Genomic DNA, 7888 nt, shown 5'->3' on the forward strand with positions numbered 1-7888 from the left:
GTGCTAGGAGTTCGACCCAGCTCAGCTGTGCCCCTCTGACCATAATCCTTTCAAATGGAAGGCCATGGGTCACTCAAGCTACTTTTCTATACTTCTACACATAATTGTGATTTTTATTTTTCTTTAAAAATAACTGTTAAATTTTCTATGAGTTTAAGATATGTAAGTATGATTTTTTCTGTGCAAGCATTTGCCAAAGAAAATCATTGTTATTCATTCTCTCTCTCTCTCTCTCTCTCTCTCTCTCTCTCTCTCTCTCTCTCTCTCTCTCTCTCCTCTCTCCCTCTCTCCCTCTCTCTCATACACACACACACACATACATGGGAGGGGGAGTTTAGGTATTATAAATTAAAAAAATTAAAAGTGACCCTACAGATATGCTTGAACACTATAAATGACTTTCATTTCCAAGTTCTACCTTATCTTTACCAACAGCTGCACAGCAAACACATTGTTGGGTGGATAGACCATAACTGATGTGTCCTGTCCCCTATTTTTGACATTTAGAATGTTTCCAATTTTTCATAATTATCAATAAAGCTGTATTGAATACCCTTACACAAACACTTTTACCCATTAGTTCAATTGTTTCTTTCAGATAAATTAAGTCCTTGAAATAAAACCGGTGGAATGTAGGATCTACAAATTTAAATGTTCGAGACATATTGCCAAATTGCTTTCCAGAAAGATTGTACCAATTTCACTAACTTTTCCATTGCTGGGACATGAGCATGCATCACAGTGACACCTTGGCCCACTTACGAGGATGGATGGCTCTGTTCATGCAGTCTTTAGAGGCCAAGAGCTTCATAATTCAGGCACCAATTACATTTGGAAATAAGATTAGTAGAAGGAATCTTCTTACTCATCTCTCTGGCAGTTTCAAGGTTCCATTGCTGAGCATATGAGACAATAAAGCAAAACCAGTGAGATGAAGTCAGTGCGGACCCAGAACATTTACCATGATAGACGCTTCCATTTAGGGCCAACTTTCAGGGTAATTTGCTTGCTCTGGCTGGAAGAGGCATTGCTGGGCTCCATCCACAGTCTCTCCATTAATGATCTTTATCTCTGTAGAACATACCTTGATATTATCAATTCTGTCTTCTCAAAAGTAGTCATGATCCTCTCTCTGGCCCAAACCTATGCTTTGAGAGTAGTGTCCAATGTCTAATTAGAAAAATGTCAGGAACAGCCCTGGAGAGTTGGCTCAGGGCTTACCGCTCTTGCAGAGGACCCAAGTTCAGTTCCCAGCAGTCACATCAGATGGCTGCAATCACCTGTAACTCCAGCGCCAGGGCATCAGACATCCTCTTCTGGCTTCTGTGAGCACCTGTACTTGTGTGCAAATACACACATATACATACTTAAAACAGAAACATACCAGGGCCTAGAGAAATGGCTCAGTAGTTAAGAGCACTGGCTGCTCTTACAAATGACCTCAGTTCAGTTCCAGTATCTACATGGTGGCTCACAACTATCTAAAACTCAAGCTTCAGGTGATCTGACATCTAATCTGGCCTATGAGGGCACACATGTGATGCACATACATACATACAGGCAAAATACTCACACCCAGAAAATAAAAACATATATATATATATACATATATACATATATACATATACATATATATATATATATATATATATATATATATATATATATATATATATATATATATATATATATATATATATATAGTTAAAAGTTTAGGAGAAAGGTATGTAAAGCATGAGGACCAGAAACTAGAAACTTTTAGCTGGTTAAGCTTCAGGCTTTCAAGCAGCAGTTCAGCTGAGAGCCACTGGGATGAGGACTCAGAACCTTCCAGTGTGAGGAAACAGGATCAGTTGAGGAACTGTCGAGTCCAGATGTCAGAGCATTCCTTCAAATGGACAGCCCCTGGCACCAGTCCAATCCATTGGAAGATGAGGATGAAAGAAGTGCTCTGAAGCCACATTCTACCTCACAGAACATCAACCTAGGACCAACTGGAAATCCTCATGCTAAACCAACTGACTTTGATTTTGTAAAAGTTATTGGAAAGGGCAGCTTTGACAAGGTTCTTCTTGCAAAGTGGAAACTGGATGGAAAATTCTATGCTGTCAAAGTGCTACAGAAAAAAATAGTTCTCAACAGAAAAGAGCTGTTTTTTCACTTACAAAGAGAATGGTCTTTTCCTGAACACAGAGGAGGTTCTATGCTGCTGAAATCGCCAGCACCTTGGGTTACCTGCACTCCATCAAAATAGTGTACAGAGACTTGAAGGCAGAAAATATTCTTTTGGATTCAATGGGACATGTTGTCTTAACAGATTTTGGGCTTTGCAAAGAAGGAATTGCTATTTCCGATACCACCACAACCTTTTGTGGGACACCAGAGTACCTTGCACCTGAAGTGATTAGAAAACAGCCCTACGACAACACCATGGATTGGTGGTGCCTGGGAGCTGTTCTCTATGAAATGCTGTACGGACTGCTGAAATGTATGATAATATTCTTCATAAGCCCCTGAACTTGAGGCCAGGCATGAGCCTCACAGCGTGGTCCATTCTGGAAGAACTCCTAGAAAAAAACAGGCAGAATCGACTTGGTGCCAAAGAAGACTTTCTTGAAATCCAGAATCATCCCTTTTTTGAATCACTCAACTGGACTGACCTTGTACAAAAAAGATCGCACCACCATTTAATCCTAATGTGGCCGGACCAGATGATATCAGGAACACTTCGACAGAGTCTTCACGGAAGAAGCAGTTTCCTATTCTGTGTGCGTGCCTTCTGACTATTCCATAGTGAATGCCAGTGTTCTGGAGGCAGACGATGCATTTGTTGGTTTTTCTTACGCTCCTCCTTCAGAAGACTTAATTTTGTGAACAGTTTGACCTTCAGAAACCATTGGACAAATAAATTCAAGCCTGTGGAGGAGACAGAAACGCCAATTTGTGTGAATATATTCAACTATGTATAACAGTGCCTCATTTTTACATGTAATGTTAAAAACTATGAAATATGTATTTTCTGCTGTAAGCCTGAAATAGGGCATTTCAAAGAGCTGAGTTTTGAACTGAAATTTGTATTCTTGTTTACTAAGCTTATTTTTAAACAAAAATTTAAAGCTATTATTCTTAGCATTAACCTATTTTTAAAGATAACTCTTTGCTATTGACTGTTTTTTCCCTGTTAAGTTTACACTAACACATCCAAGAGAGACTGTTTTTAATAGTCTGTTACAGTTAAGTAAGATGTAGTAAGATCTTTATAATCTTTATAATTCTATGACTTTTATCATAGCAGAACTATGCAAATGGTACCTGACAGTTTAAGATGAAACCCTATCTTCCCATGATAAGTCGTTCTCTGAAATTTGCTTTTTGTTAGGATTCAAATGCAAAAGCAGGGTAAACTCCCTGGCTGCTGGCGAACAGTGATAGGCTACTCACCTGCAGCCCCTCTAAGAAAAAACAAAAAGAAACCCTTTGCTTTCGGAATACTCAGTTCTCATCCATGCATCATTTTTCTTCTAGAGGAAAAGACAATATTTAATGGCTTTCTAGAAAGCTCTAGAATTTCCAAGGAACTGAGAAGTAATAAAATGCTACCAGATATTTTTAGTGGTGCCAAAAATAAATGTCTCTTGTCATATATTTATATTATATAAAAAAAAGTTTAGGCATTGTGGTGCACACCTTTCATCCCAGCCCTTGAGAGGCAGAGGCAGGTGAATCTCTGTGAGTTCTAGGTTAGTCAGGGCTACATATTGAGACCCTGTCTGAAAAAACAAACAAATAAATAAAAATCTTCAGCAATAAAAAATTTTGTAGTTGTTTCCTACATAATAATGACCAGTAGTCAATAATACTATAAAGCTGGCCCTTACTGGGGAATTTGTATGTAGTGCTTAATTCCCAGTTGGGATGATGGAAAACTTCTGCAGGTGGACGATGGCAATCACCGGACAGCAGTGACATCTCTGAATTGGGCAGCACAAATAGTTAAATGGCAAAAATGTGCTTCACATTTATCTTAAATACTTTTAGAAATGAAAAAAATTAAAACTCACTAACTTCTGGCTTCCAGTCCTGAATGTAAGAAACTACAGTTAATCGCTCAATCCTAATCACCAGTGATAAACTGAGCAAACTCAGGTGTCAACCCCAGATAAACTGAATAAACTCAGGTGTCAACCCCAGATAAACTGAGCAAACTCAGTTGTGAACCCCGGATAAACTGAGTAAACTCAGGTGTGAACCTCAGATAAACTGAGAAACTCAGGTGTCGACCCCGGATAAACTGAGTAAACTCAGGTGTGAATCCCAGATAAACTGAGAAACTCAGGTGTGACCCCGGATAAACTGAGAAACTCAGGTGTCAACCCCGGATAAACTGAGCAAACTCAGGTATCAACCCCAATTGTCAACCGCTCTTCCTAGCAGAGAAGTGAGATCATAACAGACTGCTGTCCCAAAGTTTGAGAAACACAATGTAGATACAGTGAACCATGATTCCTAAAACAAAATCTGAGTATAAAACAGTAGGATCGAGTGGAGGTGCTGTGTGTGTGTGTGTGTGTGTGTGTGTGTGTGTGTGTGTGTCCGTCCGTCCGTCCGTGCACACCTTTAATCCCAGCACTGGGAGGCAGAGGTAGGCAGATCTCTGTCAGTTCAAGGCCAGCCTGGTCTAGAGTGTGAGTTCCAGAACAGCTAAAGTTACACAGAAAACCCTGTCTCAAAAAAGAAAAAGAGCCAGGTGGTGGTGGCACATACCTGTAATCCCAGCACTCGGGAAGCAGAGGCAGGTGATCTCTGTGAGTTCGAGGCCAGCCTGGTCTACAGAACTAGTCCAGGACAGGCTCCAAAGCTACTGAGAAACCATGTCTCGAAAAACCAAAAAAAAAGAAAGAAAGAAAGAAAGGAAGGAAGGAAGGAAGGAAGGAAGGAAGGAAGGAAGGAAGGAAGAAAGAAAGAAAGAAAGAAAGAAAGAAAGAAAGAAAGAAAGAAAGAAAGAAAGAAAGAAAGAAAGAAAGAAAGAAAGAAAGAAAGAAAGAGGAAAGAAAGAAAGACTCAAGTGCCAGGTGGGAAAGAAAGCCTGTGCGGTGACTGACAAGCCACTCACTACAGGCTCATTCTAGATAAATAAGAGTTAAAAAAAAATCCAGGGGCCTGATTATGGGAAAAAGGATTTTTTATGAGTTTCTCTCCTGGTTCTTGTCATGAATACTGAAGAGAAAAAAAAATCCCCTCATTATTCCAGCATGGGGATGGAGAAAAGAACCATTTTGAAATACATTCAAGCATTCTTTTCTCTATAGTAAGACCCGCTGGTTGCTTCCCTGTGTATCAGCAATGAATGGGTAGAATTTGAAATTCTAAATTGCAGGACTATTTACATTAACTTTAAAATATAATAATTAGTAAACCAATAAGATATGTCTAAAATATATCTGAGGAAAACTACAGAAAACTTGCAGAGGACCCAGGTTCTGTTCCCAGCACCTATAAGATGGCTTACAACCATCTGCAATTCCAGTTCCAAGGGATCTGATGTTGTTTTCTGACCTCTGTGGGCACCAGGCACACACATAGTATAAACACATACATGCAGACAAAACACTCACATACATAAAGTAAAAATAAATAAATCTTAAGAAGAAAGTAATTTTCAACAAGTGATACTGAAACACCTGAACCTGCCAAAACAAAAAGTGAACTTAGACACAGAGCTTACACCCTCCATAGCAATTAACTCAAAGTGGAGCCTCTGCCTGAATGTGAAACACAAAGTTATAAAATTCTGAAAAAGAATGTGTAGATGTAACCAACAGTCTTATTAAATAAGAAACACAGAACCAATGTAAAAGAGAAAGCCGAGAGATCAGAGCTCAGAGCTAAAATCTTACCCTTCCTCCTGTGGTGTCCCAGCTTCCCGAAAGAGAGCTATATCCTGTCTGTCCGTCTTTTTATAGTATTTTGTTCTGCCTTCTCATTGGTTGTAAACCCAAACACGTGACTGCCTCGTCACTGTCTGTATGTACAGCCCCCCAGGTCTTAAAGGCATCTGTCTCCAATGCTGGCTGTATCCCTGAACACACAGAGATCTGTGGGATTAAAGGCGTGTCCCACCACCGCCACACTCTTGCTATGGCTCTAATAGCTCTGACCCCCGGGTAACTTTATTTATTAACATACAATCAAAATCACATTTCAGTACAATTAGAATACCACCACAAGAATGATTGGCCAGTGAAGTCCCATGGACCCTCAAACATTACAGACTACTGTCGATGCTAGTCATTACCCTCCAGAACTTGATAGTAAGGTCCTATTGCTAGAAAACACACACTTGAGTCACAGAATGTGCAAATACCATGCTGGTACTGAGTTGGAGTCTTTATCCCTAATGCTGGCTTCCATAATGCTGGCAGGTGCTATGCATGCTACCTGAGGAGAAAAATACTCATCAGACTTACCAAGGTGTGAACCTTGTGAGCTCGACAACACATGTCCACTGGTGCAACAGTGGCATGAACATCACAGGAGTAACAAACCACTTTCTGTTTGGATTTAGGTCCCACTCCGCAAGATGAAACCCATACCTGGCACCATTGATGAGCCAATAACCTATGGCTAGACAGGTCATGAGCCCTAGGAGAAAACTTACTACCATTATTCTGCTAAATGGACATCATATTTAACTGACTCCTAGTGGCATTGTTAGGCATCTCCCAACCTTCATTAGAGGAGCTTCTATTTGAAGCAGATGGTGATTAACACAGAGTTAAGGAGTTGTGATTAACGCAACTGGCCAAGGTGTGGAGAATAATACTCAGCCCTAAGTGGAACCTCTCTGTTACACCCTTTCTTCCTTAGATGAAGGGATCACTGGGGAAGAGGAAGTAGAAAGACTGTAAGAGCCAGAGGTGGTGGATGACCACAAGGAAACAGCGTCCTCTTGACATTGCAGGGTAACTGCACATAGGAAGTCACAGTGGTTATGACAGCATGCACAAGACCAGTGCAAGCTCAAGCCAGACCAAATCCCAGCATGGAGAGGGGAGGTGGAGATGTAGTCCCAGCCCAGCTGAGGGGCTATTGGCAACTGATAGCTGCTGGGAGAGGGAGAGGCAGTGTTCTTTAAGGGTGTCTCCCCTAGTAAGTTGATATACTCCAGGAGAAGGCCAACACCCAAGAATATATGGGCATCACAAATTGAACATGATGAGTGAAAAACAAGACACAAAGTTGGGTGGGTAGGGAAAAGGGGTGGATCTGGGAGGAACTGAGGAAGAGCCTGCATATGATCAAATCTCATCATACAGGATGTTCAATGAACTAATAAAAGATAAATAACCTTTTAAAAATCCAAATGATGCTGGGCATGGTGAAGACTTTTTAGATACAACACCAAAAGCATGATTTATAGAAGAAAGAATTGATAAGCTAGGCCTCATTAAGTTAAAAAAAAATGTACTGAAAAAAATTCCCTGCTCTTCAAAGAATGCTATGAAGCCAGACATAGTGCCACATGCCTTTAGTCTCAGCATGGGGAAGGTCAAGTCAAGTGGAGCTTTTTGAATTTGGGGCCAGCCTGATCTACATAGCAAGCTTCAGGCCACCCAGGATTATATAGTGAGACCATTTCTCAAAAAAAAAAAAAAGATATCAGCATGAAAAAATGTTCCACATTCTATACCAATGGGAATTACAAATGGAGAATAGATACGGCTGTGTTATCTCAAGTGGTAAAAATACTAAATGTCGACATAATAAAACACTGTGTTGAGCAGCAGAAGCTCTCAGTCACTGTTCTTTGAACTACAAAATCGTCCAGTCACATTGGAAGACACTTTGCCAGAGTCTTGTGAAACATACTCTTACAAAATGATGCAGC

The 7888-nt window shown here is 40.3% G+C and overlaps 1 pseudogene; it reads left to right on the forward strand.

Moving 5' to 3' along the window:
* Window positions 1–1875: 1875 nt before the first annotated feature.
* LOC102912474 (serine/threonine-protein kinase Sgk3 pseudogene) lies at window positions 1876–3402 on the forward strand (annotated as a pseudogene).
* Window positions 3403–7888: the final 4486 nt, after the last annotated feature.

Source organism: Peromyscus maniculatus, chromosome 4, assembly GCF_049852395.1.
Source record: "Peromyscus maniculatus bairdii isolate BWxNUB_F1_BW_parent chromosome 4, HU_Pman_BW_mat_3.1, whole genome shotgun sequence".
Classification (NCBI taxonomy): domain Eukaryota; kingdom Metazoa; phylum Chordata; class Mammalia; order Rodentia; family Cricetidae; genus Peromyscus; species Peromyscus maniculatus.